A 21187-nucleotide genomic window follows, 5' to 3' on the forward strand; every position below is an offset into this window, starting at 1 on the left:
GTCCTGTGAAACTTTTGTTCTTAAAATAGACAGATTCTTACCACTCCTGAAGCAGACCTTCTTCCAGACTGTCGACATGTCAGGAATTTCAGTCACCTCTCTGCCTAGTTTATACTTAAAAACACTTCAAACACACAGAGATTATTCAGAAAAATGTTTAACTAGTATATATTCTTCTTTTCAGTCTGTGTCTTTCAAATGCAATATGATCTCAATTAATTTTATGAGGCCTAATCCTCCTCTGTATCACAATATCTTCTCTAAACTGCATCACTCTCTATCTTATTGTTCTTAAATCACACAACATATGCAGTCCTTCTTTTATATTATAATATAAAACGATAATTCTTTTAAACTCACTCTTATTGCAAACATACTTCTAGACACACTCATACTTCTCACTCGTCCTAACTAATCTGTAACCTGAACCTCACCTCTATTCTAGTCTCTCTAGATCAAAGGTGATAGCTTCTGCATACCAGTATCTTCAGTCCACCACAGACAAATACACAAATTCTAACAATTACATAAATACATCTCACTCCTCTTGAGTGACCTGTCCGAACAACCTCTAACCTTAGAGCTATAACCACAGAATTCTCTACTACACCCCTCTTGAGTGACCTGTTACTTCTGCTCCCGTCTTTACTGTTCTTCAGTAAAAATAGCATTTCACAGGATTTGTGCCTTTTTTCCCCCAGCCTCCTGAATAATAATATTTATTATTATTAAAACAGAACGGGTACTCCGAGGTCTTTGCGCGCTTCTCTCTATACTTTATTAATCTGTTTTAACTTATTAATTGTCACCACACTTTAAGAACTTCCTTTTAAAACTTAAAAATGCTCTATGCATATTCTTCATCATTAAAAAATTTCCCAAACATGAGTAACAGTTACTAGTTAACGTTTATCCTATCCGTCAAGGCCCTCTTAGGAAAACACAGATCATTTGCATGCAAATTGTTATTTTCTTCTGGTATTCAAAACCCCATTGTTTTCCTTTTATATCTTTACTTTTTTATGTTTACTTGTAGTTCGTTATAGCTGGAGAAACAGTTCAAGTGACTTTTTACCGTTACAAGCAGGTCCTTGTTAGGAAAAACACAAACGTATAAGCTTAAAATTGCTTACCGTTTTTTATCGTGGCCACATATTTGTGTTTTTCCTCCAAGCCCCAGCATGTCCAGTGTCACCTGATCGTCTCTTCTCAGCCCCACGTTGGGCGCCATTTGTCGTAAATTTTGACTTATCAATTAATTACAAATTATCAGACCAGAGGTTTTGAATATCAGAAAATAGACTTTATTCTCCATAATAAAGCCGAGAAAGAGCAGAGCAGACCCCAGAGCATTCTGAAGTCTCTCCTGGACACCTTCTGAAGTCTCTCCTGCACCTTCTGAAGTCTCTCCTGCACCTTCTAAAGTTTCAGTGTGTTTGTTACAATTTTTATACAGGATTATTTGACACACCCCTAAGTCTCTTTTTAACTCTTGACCATTTTTGAATAGGTTTCTAGTCTAAGGGGTCCTGCTATTCTTGGCTCTCAGCCCACTAGCTCATGTCAGCAGAGATGTTACAGGTCTATGTCAGCAAAGTATAGATGCAACTTATGCAAAGGAATAAGTGTTTACATACATTGTCATGAAAGCATAATCACTTGATAATATGTTACTCATTCTAACTTCTGACACATATAGCTTCATAGAAGTATTTAACATAAATAATCAATGCTTTACATATTCAGTTATTCTACACAATCAGTCACTCAGCCTTCTCCTAGTGTTGCTCCTGTGCAGGCAATGGCATACTCATCTTACACAGACATATCACTGTATTTTTAACACAGGCTGGCATGTTTGCTGCAAACACTACATACATTTTGAGAAGAGAAAATTAACTGCTTTACACTTAGAAAATACTTTACACTGAGAGAATAGAAATCTTCTTCAAAATCTATATTTTCTAGCTTTACTATTTCTCTTTGCTGTTACACGTTCTATAGACCCGATATCTCCGCGTGGTTTACCTTTGTTTTGTGTTTAATGTATGTTTGTGCGTTTGTTTGTTCGTTACGTCTGACTAGTCAATAAACTCCATTATAATCAAAGGAATTGTATTGTTTGCCTCACGAGAAAATGTCACTGAAATACAGATTCCCCTGCCTTGCTATTATAAGTTGTTTAAAACTTTTGAATGATTAATCTACTTCACAAGAAGTAGCAATTAAATTCCCTTTTTCTAAATGAATAGATTACCGTGTCCGCTCGGAAGAGCGGCGGCTCTGCTTGTGTTTGTTTGGTCAAATTAACAATAAATTGATCCGGAATATTAATGATTAATAATAATTCGTTATTGTTTATAATTAATATTCATAATCTGGGAATCCGCTCGGTCGCGCGAGCATGATCATTTACAATCATATGTTTGTTTGACCAAACTGACTGAAGCTTAAGCCGGAATATTAATAATTAAGAATAAACCGTTATTGTTGATTATTAATATTCATAAAATGAGCTAATTTCATGCTACATTACTCTCATCTGTAGATTGTCTTTTAAATGTTTCTAGACAATCATTACAATGTCTACAACATGTAAATATTTATTAAACTTTTGGTAAGTTGTGTTACCAATATAGGTTCTAGATGGTCAACAATGTATCAGTAGATATGTAACAAATCTTCAACAAATGTTCAACAGAGTATCAGTAGATAAGCAACAAATCCTCAGCATTAAGGTTCTAGATGTTCAACAGTGTATCAGTAAATATATAACAAATCTTCAACAGATGTTCAACAAAGTATCAGTAGATAAGCAACAAGTCCTCAACATTTATTAAACTTTTGATAAGTTACGTGCTACCAAATTAGGTTGTAGTGTATTGCAGTGTATTAGTAGATATGCAACAAATCTTCAACAAGTTTTCAGTACATTTACCATCAAGATTTTTTTGTTGTCATTGTCTGCATGTAGTTGTTAATTAGTTTATGAATAGACCTTCAGTAAACATTCAGATGCCTATAAGTAGCAACGCAACATAATTTAAAATGAACTTTAAACAAATATAGTTAGGGTTAGGTACAAATTTCATTCATGTATTTGCAAAAGTGTTCAACTAACTATTCGTTGCATTTAACCTAACTTTCAGTAGACAGTTAGTTTACTTTATGTGCTCATCTGTTGTCACACTAGGCCCATCAAAAAATGAAGTAAAAACCTAAGAAATGCTGTTGAATGACTGTAAGGAGCCAACATCACAGACAGCATGGTACTATTACTATTCTGTAAATGTTCAGCAGATAGTCAACAGACAGGTAGTAGCAACACTGGTGCAAGTATTTGAAGACAACAGCACCACACATACAAAAACATAAAAATAAATACCAGAGTCATTAGTTCGTTCAACTGCTTTAAAGTGTATTCCTGTCAAAAATTTCAGTAAACACAACTGAACATTAAATGGCACTTACTTGCTCTCTCTTTCTTTATATATATATACATATATACGTACAGCCTCTTTACCCTTTGTGTATTACTCCGCCCACATACAGCCAGCAGAAAGCAGACACTACAGATCTAAAGTTTAAAAGATGCTTGCTCAACTGTTTAACTGTCAGCTTATGATTTGAATCCAATGCAGAAGAAAGTAGTTCCTCATACAAAAGGGTTTTTAAGACTCACCATGTTTGATTTACTTTTTATATCCACAATTATGCCATCAAACTGTTGTATAAACGCAATATCACACTCGTAGCACTGCAATATGGCTGTATATCGACACTGGTGGGGACTCTAACGCACGCCTCCCACCAGTGCCGATATCCAGCCATATCGCACTGCTACTCGAGTGATATTGCTCATATATATATATATATATATATATATATATATATATATATATATATATATATATATATATATATATATATATATATATATATTGTGTTGTTATCACAATGTTTGGTAGACTTATTTTCTATTCTGGAGTGAATATGTATGTTTTTCATTATTACGACGTGGCCCCTTTAAGAATCTTAGGTTTCAGAACAGAGTCATACCATGTGAGCACTGATGAGGAAGTGAGCAAGCATGTTGCACAGAGCAGCACAGTCAGACAATCCTGAGTTAATTCTGTGACGTTTGCATTCATCTTGTGTTTGTTTTAGCATCGTGGGTATGTATTGACTGTTTTAATCAATGTCTATTATTTCAGATGCTTTAGGTCATTTTTATATAGTTATTATTAGAAGTCTATTATTTTCTGTCTGCTTCACTATGGTTAAGGGACATAGTGAGTGTAATCTCTGTCTAGTTCATTGAAAGTTCATGCAATTCTGTATAGTTAAAAAGTGATTTAAGAATTGTGTGTGTGTTTAACATGATTATATTACATTTAAGAGAATGTGTGTTTAAGAGAAAACACATAAAGCCTTGAAGACATTCATTTATGTACTTCTTTGCGAATGTATACATCTTAACAACAACATGCTTAGTGTTGATTATGCCTTTTGTGCATTTCAGTTTTACCTTTCTTTGGAATATCAATAAACCTGTGGACAAGGAGTTATCGTCTTCAGAGTTTTGATGTCAAGGAAGAGTTTATCTGGCTGTAAAGTTATATTCAGCACATATAGCGAGGACAGCACATATATATATATATATATATATATATATTTATATATATATATATATATATACACACACACACACACACACACACACACACACACACGCACACAGTTGAAATAAAGTCAGAATTATTAGCCCCCTTTTATGATGATGTCTGATAATATTTTTTCTCATGGAAAAAGTCTTATTTGTTTTATTTCGTCTAGAATTATAGCAGTTTTTAAATTTTTTTAAAATCATTTTTGGGACAAAATTGTTAGCCCCTTTAAGCTAATTTTATTTTTCCGATAGTCTGCAGAACAAACCATCATTATACAATAACTTGCCTAAGTACCCTAACCTGCCTAGTTAACCTTATTAACCTGGTTAAGCCTTTAAATGTCACTTTAAGCTGTATAGAAGTGTCTTGAAAAATATCAAGTAAAATATTTACTGTCATCATGGCAAAGATAAAATAAACCATTTATTAGAAATAGGTTTTTAAAACTATTAGGCTTAGAAATGTGCTGAAACAATCTTCCCTCTATTAAACAGAAATTGGGGAAAAATAAACAGGGGTGCTAATAATTCAGTAGGGCTAATAATTCTGACTTCAACTGTGTGTGTGTGTGTATATATATATATATATATATATATATATATATATATATTTCTGTTTAATGGAGAGAAGATTTTATCAACACATTTCTTAACAAAATAGATTTAATAACTCTATTTATCTTTGCCATGATAACAGTACATAATATTTGACTAAATATTTTTCAAGACACTTCTATACAGCTTAAAGTGACAGTTAAAGGCTGAACTAGGTTAATTAGGGTTACTAGGCAGGTTAGGGTAATTAGGCAAGTAATTGTGTAACGATGTTTTGTTCTGTAGACTATCTAAAAAATATATATAGCTTAAAGGGGCTAAAAATGTTGACCTTAAAATGGATTTAAAAAATTATAACTGCTTTTATTCTACCCGAAATAAAACAAATAAGACTTTCTCCAGAAGAAAAAAATATGATTAGACATACTGTGAATATTTCCTGAATCTGGTAAAACATCATTTGGAAAATGATGTGTAGTGTATGTACCCGTGATGATGGAATAACAAAACTAATGCTGTGGTTCACTGTGTGATGTAGGTATCCTCTCTGAAAAACTTGAGTATGCACGCCATTCATCACTATGAATGATGCTGCCTTTCTTGAAATGTTTTGCTATGATTGGTATAAGGGTCTTCTTGTCCCGTTTGTCCACCAGCTGCAAAACAGGTTTTCGGGAAGGCAAAATTTCAACCATTCCAAATACCCAGCATTTCCTTTTCCACAGACCTCCAAAACGCCCTCTGCCATTCTGAAAAAATAGAAAAGAAATTTAAGTTAAACCTTTTCAAAAACTCTGAATAGTCAAAAGCCATGCAGCCTTAAAATAAAGTCAAATATTGTGAGTCTATAAAAATACTTGTGGCAATTTAATTTATTAGAGCAATGGAGCAATGTAAATTTTTTATCTACATGTATAAACACTACACAAATTCCATTTAAAAAATTGCATACTTTTCCTGAATCAAATTTTCAGACTTGTCTAGGGATTTTTCACTCTGTAATTAACTTTTAAAAAAATGCTGCATTATTAGTTAGAATCTCTTGGCTAAATTCTTGTAGTTAAACTATAGCTCATTTACCACAAAGTTTAAGTTCAAAGCACACCATTTTGTTAAACTGCAATGGTAAAATGGTGCAAATTCATTCATTCTTGTCATGACAATTTTAATTATCAAACTTTAAACCCTACAAAAACAGAAGGGATGTTTATGTACAAATTACTAGGCAACAGATTTAAATTCCTCTGACTTGTATTCACTGGCTGTTAGCAATCGCAAACTGTTTAATAAATATTTATAAATAAAAGTTTTATCTTACACATTAAAATAAAGCATTTTGTTATCATGTTTAAAAACATTACATATATTACGATATTTCATCATTTACTTACCCACATTAAGTTGCAAACTCAAAGGCTTTTGGTCATCCTAAATTTTAAAATAACTATGGTATATTTTAGGCACTTCTCTAATACTTCATAACAAAAATATTTTATGTGTTCATAAGATTAATTAATTTACCAAAAATGGGTTGCAGCTGGAAGGGCTTCTGCTGCGTAAAAACATGCTGGATAAGTTGGCGGTTTATTCCGCTGTGGCGACCCCGGATTAATAAAGGTACTATGCCGAAAAGAAAATGAATGAATGAATTAATTTCTTTTAGATTTGGAATGAGATTAGGGGTAAGTAACAGTTGCCTCAAAAATTTTAATCATCTTTAAGCTGCTACTACTATAATATACAGTAATATGAAGTATCAAATACATTTCAGTAGTTCAGTACTTTCTCCTTGTGTCATTCCATTGTTATTATCCACTTATGTAACTAAAATATATGTAAATATATATATATATATATATATATATATATATATATTGATTCATTCATTCATTTTTTTCGACTTAGTCCCTTTATTAATCTGGGGTCGCCACAGTGGAATGAACCGCCAACTTATCCAGCATATGTTTTACGCAGCGGATGCCCTTCCAGCCACAACCCATCACTGGGAAACACCCATTCACACTCATACACTACAGTCAATTTTAGCATAGCCAATTCACCTGTACCACATGTCTTTAGACTTGTGGAGGAAACAGGAGCACCCGAAAGAAACCCACGCAAACACGAGGAAAGCATGCAAACTCCACACAGATATGCCAACTGACTCAGCCGAGGCTCGAACCAACCCCCTTCTTGCTGTGAGGTGAACATGCTACCCACTGCGTCACCTATATACACGGTTAAAGTCAGAAATATTAGCCCCGCTTATTTTTTTTCACCAATTTCTGTTTAACAGAGAGAATATTTTATCAACACATTTCTAGACATAATAGTTTTAATAACTTATTTTTAATAACTGATTTATTTTATCTTTGCAATGATGACATAAATAATAATTTACTAGATATTTTTCAAGACTCTTCTTACAGCTTAAAGTGACATTTAAAGGCTTAATTAGGTAAATTGGGTTAACTAGGCAGGTTAGGGCAATTAGGCAAGCTATTGTATAATGATGGTTTGTTCTGTAGACTATCAAAAAAAAAAATACATATATAGCTTAAAGGGGCTAATAATTTTGCCAATAAACTGTATTTTAAAACAATAATAACTGCTTTTATTCTAGTGGAAATAAAATAAATAAGACTTTCTCCAGAAGAAAAAAAATATCAGATATACTGTGAAAATGTCCTTGCTCCTTTAATATTTCAAAAAGAAAAAAAAAATTCACAGGGGGGCCAATAATTCTGACATCAACAGTATACATATTTATGTTATGTATATACACACAATGGTAACATCATATCCACTTGTCGCATATGGAGACCTTGTGAAATCTAAATAATGCAATGTTATATTACAGTAAAAAAACTGAATGAAAAAAATTTATATGTAGAATACTAGAGAACAGGCTACTAGAGATCATAGAAAATATGCTGTAGAGATCATATGAAAACTTGCCTGTAAATACACTTCATCCAACTAAAATGACTTGCATGGGAATGGAAAAATATAGACTTCGTCCTTACACTTTTCCAAATTCGTCTACATGACTTCTTGCACTGCCTGCAAATAAGTAGTAAAGTTATTCATAAACATGTGATACCTTTGGCAATGCAAACAAACAAACACACAAACAAATAAATAGACAAGTTAAAATAATCTGTCTCATTTATAGTCATCTTATTTTAAGTTTGAGGACTGCTTCTATATTGTATAAAACAATGGTTTAAAGTAATTTAAAAGTTGAAAGCATTGAAAGAAAATCCAATTTTAAAAGGTTTCAAACATTTACAGTACTATAAGAGGGTGAAACTTGTAAGTGCTTAAAATAATTGTTAAACTTGAAGCAAATATGCTATAATAGCCCAATAATAACTTACTTTTATTGATGTTATTTTCTGAATAAGATATGGATAAAATAAATATAATATACTTACCAGATTTAGCCGTCTTTACAAGATGTCACCATTTTCATGCTTTTCGTTGTCTTTTTCTTTGCATTCACTGTATTAATTTTAGACGTGGCTTGTTTCACTAATATAAACTGTCTCAGAGTGATCTTAAAAAAGTGCTCATCTACACATCTGATTAAGCCTATTATTTGTACTAATTTACATTCGCGAAAATACATTACCTAAACTGCTACAGCACGAACTCATGAATTTAGATGCAGCATAAAGCTCTGTTGGCGCGGAAAAGACAAATCCGGAAATGGGCGGGACTTGGCGGCCCAGATATTTAAAATTATTTTGTTCTTTACGGTTTGAATTTATAATATTAATCTAATGAGAAATCTTCATAAAGTTAATTATTTTTATTATATTTATATCGGCTTTTAAAGTCATTGGTCCCAACTGTTCGCGGTACTAACTTATGTCGATGTCACAGGGTACCTAAGCGCTGTCATCACATAGTCATTTCCGATGATTCAAAAAACTTTATTTAATAATTTTTTAAATGTTAGCTGGACCATTTTGATTTGTACATGATATAGCTAGATGTAATATGACTCGTTTTTATAAAATATGAGTGTTTTTAATCTTTACCATAAGACTCGACTTCAAATTATGTACAGCTAAGCGTCATCTACAGGAAAACTACATAAAAGGCGCTTAAAAAGGATTGCCGCCTAAATGAAGCTCCCTTAACGACAGGAAAGCAAATTTGTTCTCCGTGATCAACCCAAATGCAACTACCGTGAAAGAAAAGGTACGTGTGAAGTTTTGACCAAATGTTACTTGTGATTTTACTGTGTTACTTTTTCAAGTAGGCCTAATGGAAAGTGATCAGCTCGCATCAACATAGTTTCTTAGATCCATTTCAACTCAGCCTATATAGTAGTTAGTTGTTATAAAACTCGATTTAAAAAGCATAATTTTGTTTTCAAGTTCAGACGGAGTGATAAAGGCAAAAACAATTTACTTGGCCACTTAATCACCATCTGTCATAAAAACTTGTATAAATTTCAAGTAATTTTGCATGTTTTAATAATGTGTCTTTAGACTGGGTGTGTATTACATGCTTAATAATCAATTTTTAGACTGTGTGTGTGTGTGGGCCTATTATTATTTAAAATAAAATTTAAAATAAAAATGATTATATTATGTAAAAAATATTCTTTATAATTCTTTTTTAATTAAATAAATAAAACCAAAAAGTAAATAACTGTTTGGTCTGACAAGTTTTCAGGACATAGCAAATTTCAGCACAACACTAACTAACTAGTCTCACTCACACACACACACACACACACACACACACACACACACACACACACACACACTTGTACACACTTGTACACACTCTCACTAACACACTCACTCTTGTACATGCTCTCTCTCACACACACCTACATTCTATCTCAATTCAAGTCAGAATTACTTTTTAGCATGACTAAATGATACAATGTTGCCAACACAAACACATAGACATCTCACAGACACGTGTACATGCTCTCTCTCACACACACACTTTTACATGCTCTCTCATAAACATGTACTGGCTGTCTCTCTTGCACACCCTAGCACATGCTGTCTTTCACGCACGCACGCACACACACACACGCACACACATACACACACACACAAACAAATGTGCATGTTAATGATACTTATTTCTATAATTTTACAAGCTCATTAGGCTTACAATAGGTGGTTGCATTGGAATTATTTGGTCATGAAGGTATTAATGTTTTAAATTGTTTTTTAGCTGTTCGTGATGTCATACATTGCTACAAAAGGCTTTTAAAGTGGACAAGACGTGGACCAACCATGACCAGAGCGTTTCAGAGAGAAGGTGTCTCTCAAAATGCAGTGGCTCAGCTTGCTGCAATTGCAGAGCTGTACTTTGCTAACAGGGAGCAATTTAAAGGGCCATGAAACCCCCTCGTTTCAGCAGGGTGTTTTCACACCTCTACTTTGGAAAAAGTCAGAAAAGTGGGCTTGTGTAGCTCTGTTTAGGGGGGAATGTCAGAGGAACTAAAGTGGGATGGTGTGGGAGTGTCTATTTGGGCACGCGCGAGTTTCAGTCAAAATACACACACATGAGAAAGTGATGGTGTTTAACCTACATGGACATGTGTAGTCGAATTATTTGCCAAATTATTGAATGTTGGACTTTAACTGCAGTTTGGCTCTTTCATTCAGGGAATTCATTCATGCCCCTCGCGACAAACGCGATATTTGATTCGAGGAACTGATCTAAGCGTGTATTTTTCATGCAACGTTTGATACCGCACGGCGAATGAGAGAAAAAAAACCTCTGCATTTCCCGGAAACTTGAATGCACACAGCAGGTAGCGTCAGAAAGCCGCGTGTGTTATTCCGGTCACAAAATGCGGTGCTATGTTAGTGCTATGTTTGCACTAAGTGCAATAGTTAACTTTATTCGATACGAACAAACTGAATAAACAAAGAGCACTGGTCGCTCACTTACCAAATCTGTAGAGACAGGACAATCACCAGCAACTAGAGCCGCGTCTTTATGAAGAGGAGACTAACGTTACAAGCGAATCCGGATTTCAGCGTTTGCAGATGAGAACAGCTCTCAGGTAAACAATAATCCTCCTTAGACACGTAAATTATTGTTGTCGAGCGTCGCGTAGACTGTTAATAAACACATGATCCAGCTGAGCTCTCACAGAGAGAAAATGAAAACGAAACTTAATGGCAGCAAACTATAAAAGCAACACTTCACGATTGTTTTGCCAACACAACGTGGCGTCTCTGTGTCTCGGTGACACTAATGAATATTAATGAAGTTGCACAATAGAGCGTGCTGATTGGTTTTAACCAAGCCTTACTCATGCATTAATGCAACACACTGTAAGACGTAATAAGACTCACTCTGGCACAGACACCCAGTCTGCACGCTGGAATACACGCTATTATGTCATGACCGTGACGCAGCTTCAAAAATTAGTTTCAAACAGGAAGTACGAATTTGCTTGAAATAACGCAAAAACAACCAATTTACACTTTTTTGTGAAATATAGGTGTCCTAATAGTGTTTTTAGCAGTGTGGGACACATATACGACTGTCAACAGCTCAAAAAAATGTGTTTTGGTGTTTCGTGACCCTTTAACAGCATCAGCTTCACACCAGGAAAATTAACAGTTCGCTCAAAAGTGTAGAGAGTTAATTTTTGGAGATTTTTGCATAAAGGTTGTATCAATAAAAAGGAAGGGTTCACTTTTGTCTTTTTATCTGAATAAGTGATTAGAGTAGATTTGCTATGTCACTTATTGTTAAGGCCATGTTTATTGTATGTTTCTTTGTTCAATAATGCTCCTGTTTACTGTTGGTAAAATGTAGAAGCAAAAACTTACAGCACAATAAACTTAGCTTATAATGCCAAAAATAAAAAATTATATATATATATATATATATATATATATATATATATATATATATATATATATATATATTGTAGCGAGGCAGAGGGAAAACAGCGACACAGTTGGATGAGTTTACAGACAAGTCCCCGGAGGGTGCTTTATTTACAAAGTGTAGGTGGTGTAAAAGGTGCTCTTCTTCAGGGTGAGGTGCTCTGGTGCTCCGGGAAGTAGGTGAAGGACAGTGAGTAGTCGGGTGAAGGATCGTCACGAGCTGGAGTCCGCTAAGGAGAGACAGAGAGCCAAGTATTAGCACAGGGAGTCATTGAGAGAATGAAGCTCATCTTCTCCGTAGGTTGGGCTTATATGCCTCTCTGCGTGATGCCGTCCAGCTGTGAGCGATCCTGGCTTGATTATGGTCCAGCTGGGTTGAATTAGCGACCAGGGCGACGTGGCATGTGTGCGCTCGTTACATTCCCCCCCCCTTAGCGTCGTCCTGGTCCTGGGTGTCCTGCGGAGGAAAGGTAGAGTATTGAGAGGGGGGGTAGAATGTCTTGACAGACCTGCCTATCCTGACCAGAGCCTTGAGAGTCCGTCGGCGTTTCCGTGGAAGGCCCCGGCTCGATGTTGTACTGTGAAGTTATAATCCTGGAGCGACAGGAACCATCTGGTGACTCGAGCGTTGTTATTTTTCGCTGTGGGCATCCACTGTAGGGGAGCGTGGTCGGTCACCAGGGTAAATTTTCTGCCAAGGAGATAATACCTGAGCTCCAGGATTGCCCACTTGATCGCCAGGGCCTCTTTTTCCACTGTGGTGTACCGGGTCTCTGCAGGGGTAAGCTTCCGACTCACGTACATGATGGGGTGTTCTTCATCGCCGTGGACCTGGGAGAGGACCGCGCCCAGGCCCGAGTCGGAAGCGTCTGTCTGTAGAATGAAGGGGCAGCCGAAGTCAGGTGCGTGCAGTACCGGTGAGGATGTAAGTGCCGTCTTCAGGGCTCGGAACGCGCCATCTGCTTGTCTGTTCCATTGTATCCTCTCCGGCTGCCCCTTTCTGGTCAGGTCTGTCAGAGGGCTGGCTATGGATGAGAAATTAGGAATGAAACATCTATAGTAGCCCGCTAACCCCAGAAATGCACGTACCTGGGTCTTTGTGGTGGGTTGTGGAGTTTCTTGTAGTGCTTTGATCTTGTTCTGCTGTGGCTGTATGAGACCTCTATCGATGTGGAATCCGAGGTATCTGGCTTCTGCTAGACCCAGGTGGCATTTCTTGGGATTAGCTGTGAGCCCAGCCCTACGAAGATCAAGGAGCACCCTCCGTAACCGGGAAAGATGTTCCTCCCATGACTCGGAGTGGACGATCAGGTCGTCGAGGTATGCTGCTGCATACGGCTGGTGGGGCCTCAGCAGGATATCCATCATTCGCTGGAATGTGGCTGGGGCCCCGTGGAGCCCGAAGGGAAGAACCCGGTATTGCCAGTGCCCACCGGGAGTGGAGAAGGCGGTTTTCTCCTTGGCGCTTTCACTTAGTGGTAATTGCCAGTAGCCTTTGGTGAGGTCGATCGTGGATATGAATCGGGCTCCACCCAGCCGATCCAGCAGCTCGTCCACCCGAGGCATGGGGTACCCGTCAAACTTGGATATTTCGTTTAGCTTCCTGAAGTCGTTGCAGAAGCGGAGGGTGCCGTCGGGTTTGGGGACCATCACTATGGGGCTGGACCACGGGCTACGAGATGGTTCGATGATTCCCAATTTTCTCATCTTTTGGATCTCTTCGTTGATAGCCAGCCGGCGAGCTTCTGGTACTCGATAAGGCCTCTGCCGGACGATGGTGCCAGGTGGGGTGATGATGTCGTGCTGGATGATGGTGGTTCGGCCCGGTTTCTCTGAGAACACATCCCTGAACTGACCGACCAAGGCTTGCAGCTCCGCCTTCTGATTCGGTGATAGTTGTTCACCTATATGGACAACGGGAGAAGTTTCTTCTGAGAAGGCAACTAGATGACCTGGAGCTGCAACCCATTTCTTCATCAAGTTAATGTGGTATAGTTGTTCTTCTCTTCTTCGTCCCGGCTGACGGACTCGATAGTTTACCGGCCCTACCCTTTCTACCACTGTGTATGGCCCCTTCCAAGATGCCAAAAACTTGGTGGTGGTAGGTATGAGGATCATTACCTTGTCCCCTGGGTGGAACTCTCTGGGTTGGGCGGGCCGGTTATATAATCTCTGTTGGGCGCGCTGGGCTTCGGTCAGGTGTTGTTTGACGATGGGCATGACTTTTTCAATTCGTCCTCTCATGTCCCGTACGTGCTCAATCACTGACCGTTGTAGGGCTGGCTCCTGTTCCCAAGCTTGACGAGCCACGTCCAATAGCCCCCGTGGTTGGCAGCTGAACAGCAATTCGAAAGGGTGAAACCTGTGGATGCTTGGGGAACTTCTCTGATCCCAAAAAGCACGTACGGGATCATGAGGTCCCAGTCGCGCCCATCCTCTGCCACCACCCTGCGGAGCATCTGCTTCAGTGTCTTGTTAAATCGCTCCACCAAGCCATCAGTCTGCGGATGATAAACGGATGTTTTTATTTGCTTTACCTTTAGGAGGCGGCAGAGGTCTGCCATCAACCGGGACATGAATGGGGTGCCCTGGTCAGTCAGTATCTCCGCTGGTATTCCTACTCGGCTGCATAATAAAAACAGCTCCTTTGCGATTGCCGATGACGTGGCTTTTCTCAGGGGGATCGCTTCTGGATATCTGGTGGCGTAGTCGAGGATGACAAGGATGTGTTCATGTCCCCGGGCCGACTTCGGCAAAGGCCCTATCAAGTCCATGCCAATGCGGTTGAAGGGCACCTCGATGATGGGTAATGGTATCAGAGGGCTGGGGGGTGGTCGTTGGGGAGACGTTCTTTGGCAGATGTCACATGCCTGACAATACCTTTTTACTTCTCCATCCAACCCGGGCCAGTGGAAACGATCTCTGATCCTTTTAATCGTGTTGGCTGCTCCTAGATGTCCTGCCATCGGGTGAGTATGTGCCAGTTCCAGAACCGTCTCCCTCTTGGTCCTCGGGACGACCAATAGTGTCTTCGTTTCCCCCCGCCTCTCTGCGACACAGTACAGCAGACCATTTTGCACAATAAAATGTGGGAGGGGGTGAGGGCTGGGAAACCGTTCGTTACCGTCTATGATCCTGACTTGTGGCCAGCAGTGTTTCAACGTTTCGTCTTTACGCTGTGCCCTTCCGAAATCGCCACCTGCGGTTATCTGTTGAAATAAATCATAGTACAGATTAGCCGATGATGACTCACCCCCTCTGTCGCTCTCGGTGGCCATCAGCGCTGGTTGGCGGTCCCGCTGAGCCCGTCCTTTGTTGTTCTTCTTCGGACGAGCCGATTGAGCCTGATGTTGGGTGAGGAGATCATCGAACCCCGGCCAGTCTCTGCCCAGAAGGAGGGGTACTGGAAGATCTGGAACCACTCCTACTTCGATGCGCCAGCTGCCCGACTTCGTCGCTACGGTCACTCTCTGGGAGGGTACGTGGCGGGTACCACCGTGTACGCATGTAATTGGGATTCGGCTTTTTCCTTCCTGATGGAACTTTAATGTTTTTGGATGAACCAGGGTTATGGCACTTCCTGTATCCAATGTGGCCGTTTGCGTTTTCCCGTCTAAGCATACTCTTCGGGTGGGAGCTTCGGGAGGGACGTTGCGATGTACCACGCACCCTGCCGTCCAGGCCGGGGTCGAGTGTGATGTGGGCTCTGTGGGCATCGGCTCGTCGACTGGGCTGGGGACCGCTCTCTCCCCTGTCTCCCGGGCCACGTGAGCTTCCGCCAGCTCCACCGCCTCCACCAAAGCGGCCAGCGAGTCGGGGTTCCTCATGCTGGTAAGTGTGCGGAGCCGTCTGGGTAGCGCTCTCATCATCTTTTCAATAACCACTTTCTCAGCGACCTGGACTGCGGTAGGATCTCCTCCCAGCAACCATAGTCTTCCCAATCGAGATAAATTAGCTGCTTGGGTATGTACCGGCTGCTTTTCATTGTATGACCACTGAGAGAATTGTTGTGCTGCGCTTATGTTGGAGAGTCCCATTCTGGCGAGTATCTCCTTCTTCAATGCTTTATAGTCCTCATTTTTCGGTGTCTCTAATGCAAAATAAGCTCGTTGAGCTTCTCCAGTTAAAAATGGTGCCAACATCCTCGCCCAACTTTCCTTCGGCCATCTCTCTCTTTCAGCAATTACCTCAAAAGTGTGCAGGTAAGCATCAATATCGTCCAGGTCGCTGAGTTTAGTGATAAATCGGTGAGCGCTCACCTCAGGACACTGGCTGTAACCGGCCGCTTGGCGGAGCTGTTGTTCCATCCGATCTTGTCTGGCGGTGAGCTGTTCAGTTATCACTTGTTGTCTTCTTGAGATTTCCGCTAGATGGCGTACTACCTCTTCGATCGACATGACTCAGGAGAGGATGACAGCCGAGCAAGAGAGCGTGAGTGAGAGAGAGAGAGCGGATGCCTGTCTGTAAACAGAAGAAACAGAAAAAAAATTCAGTGATTATTTCTTCTTACTGATAAGTGCTGTTTTCTGAATTTTTTCCCTCCGAAAAAGCGCGCATTCTCCACCAGTTGTAGCGAGGCAGAGGGAAAACCGCGACACAGTTGGATGAGTTTACAGACAAGTCCCCGGAGGGTGCTTTATTTACAAAGTGTAGGTGGTGTAAAAGGTGCTCTTCTTCAGGGTGAGGTGCTCTGGTGCTCCGGGAAGTAGGTGAAGGACAGTGAGTATTCGGGTGAAGGATCGTCACGAGCTGGAGTCCGCTAAGGAGAGACAAGCATTAGAACAGGGAGTCATTGAGAGAATGAAGCTCATCTTCTCCTGGCGTAGGTTGGGCTTATATGCCTCTCTGCGTGATGCCGTCCAGCTGTGAGCGATCCTGGCTTGATTATGGTCCAGCTGGGTTGAATTAGCGACCAGGGCGACGTGGCATGTGTGCGCTTGTTACAATATATATATATATATATATATATATATATATATATATATATATATATATATATATTTATATATATATATATATATATATATATATATATATATATATATTTATTTAAATCAGATGCAAATACTATTAAATTCCGACTAAATTAATTAATTTTCTTTTTACCTTAGTCCCTTTATTAATCTAGGGTCACCACAATGGAATGAATCATTCCATGTTTTACACAGCATATGCCCTTCAAGCTGCAATGCATCACTGGGAAACATCCAAACACACACATATTTGAGCCTACTCAATTTACCTGTACCGCATGTCTTTGGACTTGTGGAAGAAGCCGGAGCACCCGGAGGACACCCACGTGAACACAGGGAGAACATGCAAACTCCACAAAGAAATGCCACCTGACCTAGCTGAGGCTCGAAAAACGACCTTCTTTCTGTGAGGCGAACGTTTTACCCTCTGCGCCACCACATTGCCCGCGATTTAAATTGTTTTTCTAAAATTAGGTTTTTTTTTTTCTGCCTACTATGTTAAAGATAATGAAAAAAAATATTTGCCACAAAAAAAGTTACATTGCAGAACTGAGACTTAAAAAAATATACATTTTAGAAAAAAATGTATATGGTGGTGCAGTGCGTAGCATGTTTGCCTCACAGCAAGAAAGTCACTGGTTCGAGGCTCGGCTGGGTCAGTTGGTGTTTCTGTGTGGAGTTTGCATGTTCTCCCCATGTTTGCATGGGTTTCCTCTGGGTGCTCTGGTTTCCCTGACAAGTCCAAAAACATGTGGTACAGGGGAATTGGGTAGGCTAATTTGTATGTCGTGTATGAGTCTGTGAATGAGTGTGTATGGTTGTTTTCCAGTGATGGCTGGAAGGGCATCAGCTGCATAAAAAACATACAGATGTTACTACTTCAATGTGTTCCTTGTGCCGCCATTCATACCGCGGCGACGGCGGTACTTGATGCGCCAGCAGCATTTGACCGCTGGGTGGCACTTTAACCACAGATATTCAGCTTTGCCTTTTCACAATGCTAAACAGACTGTTCTGTAGGCGTAGCTTACTGTATGTGATGTGTTCAATTAAAATATAATTTTAATTTAGTTTTTCTGGTAATAGACATGCTCTTACACTATACTATGCTGTAGAAAAGATACATGGTGAGAAGTCAAAAAGCACATATAAGAATTAAGTTATTAGCCTTCAGTGCCCGATTAAATTGCGTTGGGGTGAAAATAATGTTTTGATTTCTTTGATTATCATGGCAATGTTATAATCTCAAATCTTAAAAGTGCGCATATGAAAAACAGCAAAATAATATAGATTATCCTGCCGGTAGAGCACATCACCTCACAGTTGTGAACTTGCGATCACCTCAACTTACATTTAATTTTTTTTTACCTGGTTTATTGTAAACTTATTAAGTGCAAAGAGGATTCGTTTTGGAAAATAGAATTGAAGAAATTAAAGACAACTAAAATGAAAGCACAAACATTCAGTACAAATAAGTAGTCTTAAATAAATAAATAAATAAATAAAGCAGTCTTTTAGTCTAAATATAGATAGATGTAGTGTTTGCTATTTTGATAGAACTAAGACTAGACATGTTCAGTTATATTTTTAATTTACGTTTTTATTTACATTTTCGTTGTTGATTAGCCTATATTTACGATCTCATTTTATGTTTTAATTATAGTACATAATAATAAACGAATAATGAAAATAAATGAATAATGAAAATAGGACATAAATTAAGTCTGGCGAGTGTATTATTAATAATTTAGTTTCAGTTCCGTTTTTTTGTTTCAAAACATGTTCTGCTTTAAAGTATAACTGTTGTTTTGTTTTGTTTTTTTACTTAATGGCTCAGTATGTTTTGTATTTTAATTTCATATTCAGTCACCTTGCATATGCGTGTGAAATATAATGCCGCATAACCGCGGAAAAAGAAGAAAAGGCTGTCAGTTAAAGCTAATTAATCAAAATTAGCTATATTAAAATACAGCATTTATGTTAATACTGGCAGAGTGTGAACAAACTAAGGCTAAGATATGTGCTTGCCTTTTAATGCATTTAAAAATATTTGCGGCCTTTTTATAGGCTACAGGCAACTATGGTGTTTTTTTTTTTTTTTTGTATGGTAAAGGACAATGCACATTATGTTATTGATGTAAACTTAGGCTAAAACTTACCATTGATAAACGTGACCTACCTCAAGCAGATCACTTAAAGTGTAATAAAAATAATGTTGCCGCAGGATATAAATGAAGTCCCGCAAGTTTATTTTTAATAATTTAGTTTCAGTACTATTAATTTTTTTTCTCAAAACATCAATAGCACCTTCAATAATCTAAACATTAAAGATGGACCGCAAGATGTGTTGAGTGGCTATGTGGTGAAGAACGATGGCACAGCTAAGTGTGATTATTGTAATAAACTAATAAGTTATAAAGCAGAGTCCCGACCAACAGGACTAAGCATATGCGGTTGGCTCATTCTTCACGAATATAGAATTAAAATTATGGCGCGTTAGGTTCATTGTGCATCCTGCAGGTGCAACCAACAAGGGTTGTGCATTTGAGTTTAACTTTTTGAGCGTTATAAGCAACTCGTTGTTAGTTTTTATTTAAATATATCGAGCCGAAACTAAGCAGCGCATTCTCCCAGCCTCCTCGTTTATAACCAGCTGGACATGCCACTGAAGCAGGAGAGACACTCTGTTGTTCATAATCTTAGCTGATGTGTCGGAGTCGAAAGAATATATCAAAGAGGAATGTTCTTTTAACAGTCCCGATATGTTCAATCTTTTTTTCCCTGTCATTTCTCTTCAGCAAATTATATTTTTAAAGCTGCTTGATTCTTTTAAAACCCGTCAATTGGTGTTTTTTCATAAGATACTCCTTTATGAATGTTTTATTTTATGAGTAGTCTTTAATGTGCTTTTTAATAGTTTTATTTTATTCAAAGCAGCACCTAAAAGCGAATTTATCCTCAAAACGTGGCATCAGAGCGATGCATGTCATGTGTCGCATATTGCCTTTTTTTCTGATCTTTTTGCATAAAGGTTTTAATCAAAAGACAGGTAATTTAATTACTTTCAATGTGCTAAAATATTTGTTAAATAAATGTTATTTCAGAAAAAGCATATGCAATGTGCTCTGACAGGTAAAATCCGATTCTTTCTCTCTTTCAAGTTCAAAGCAAATTTGAATGCCAAAGGATTTTAGATATGCATATACAAGACTATGTAGTATATTAACATCAACAAATTAATAAAATAAGTAGCAAATGAGAAATAAATGACAGACAAGTTGATAAAAACAGACATTATCTCTAATTATCAGAATTGCAAGATTAAAACAGCTGAATATAGGCCTAAAATAATCTAGAAAGCAACTACTGCGCGCTGATATTTATTCTTCTTTTTTTCCGAATAACGAACAATTTCAACCGCGGGGAGATACCGACAGCTTGATTTGCAGTATTTTCTAACATGTTAGAAGCGGGCAGCGGACATCAGCTAGCCGTAAAGACGGGCCGGCACAAAAAAACATGGCTGCCGGTGGAGAAGCGGCTGTGCCCTCAGCAGCTGATTGAGACGGAGCTGCATATCCTAACTGAGTGCACTAAATACTCCGAGATGTGTGTGCTGCTGTGTGTTTACCCAACAATACCCGCTCCTGTCTCCAACACACAAATAATGGAACTCTTTATGTGGACTTACTTTTGATAATAGGCTACTATTATTACCTTTATCCTGTTTAATGTAATCAAAAATCTATTTTTATTTTTATTATTATATTTGTATTTTTTTATTCTATTTTTATTTTTATTAATCATTTTTTTATTACATGTTATTTTCATATTTGTTTGCACTACTGCCCTTTTTGCCCTTTTTGTCTTGTTTGTGAGACGCGCACTGCTTTGGCAAAACGAATGTACAGTTACTTGTCATGCCAATAAAGCACCTCAAATGTGAAAATAGCCTAGGCAACATATAACAAATAGTAGTCTAATAATAACAAAAAATGCCCTTTTCATTTTCATACAATAGGCCTATGTGTGGGTTTTGACAATATGTGTTTAATTAAGCTATAAAGATCAGATGAAATGCATAGTGAAATATGAAATAAATG

The 21187-nt window shown here is 38.3% G+C and overlaps 1 long non-coding RNA gene and 1 other non-coding gene across 2 annotated transcripts in view; one reads left to right on the forward strand and one right to left on the reverse strand.

Annotated features, from left to right (window-relative positions):
• Positions 1-1036: 1036 nt before the first annotated feature.
• The window catches only part of LOC147835274 (uncharacterized), a 35199-nt gene continuing 15048 nt past the window's right edge, over positions 1037-21187 (reverse strand). Inside the window, exon 2 of the long non-coding RNA XR_015499283.2 lies at positions 1037-1955. This is a non-coding gene — a long non-coding RNA (uncharacterized LOC147835274). The remainder of the gene's footprint in view (positions 1956-21187) is intronic.
• LOC101885620 (uncharacterized) lies at positions 4088-4564 on the forward strand. The gene is made up of 2 exons (XR_015500155.1): positions 4088-4175; positions 4523-4564. It is a non-coding gene; the product is annotated as an uncharacterized LOC101885620 (transcript).

This window comes from Danio rerio, chromosome 9 (genome assembly GCF_052040795.2).
Source record: "Danio rerio strain M-AB ecotype USA chromosome 9, GRCz13ab, whole genome shotgun sequence".
Classification (NCBI taxonomy): Eukaryota; Metazoa; Chordata; class Actinopteri; order Cypriniformes; family Danionidae; genus Danio; species Danio rerio.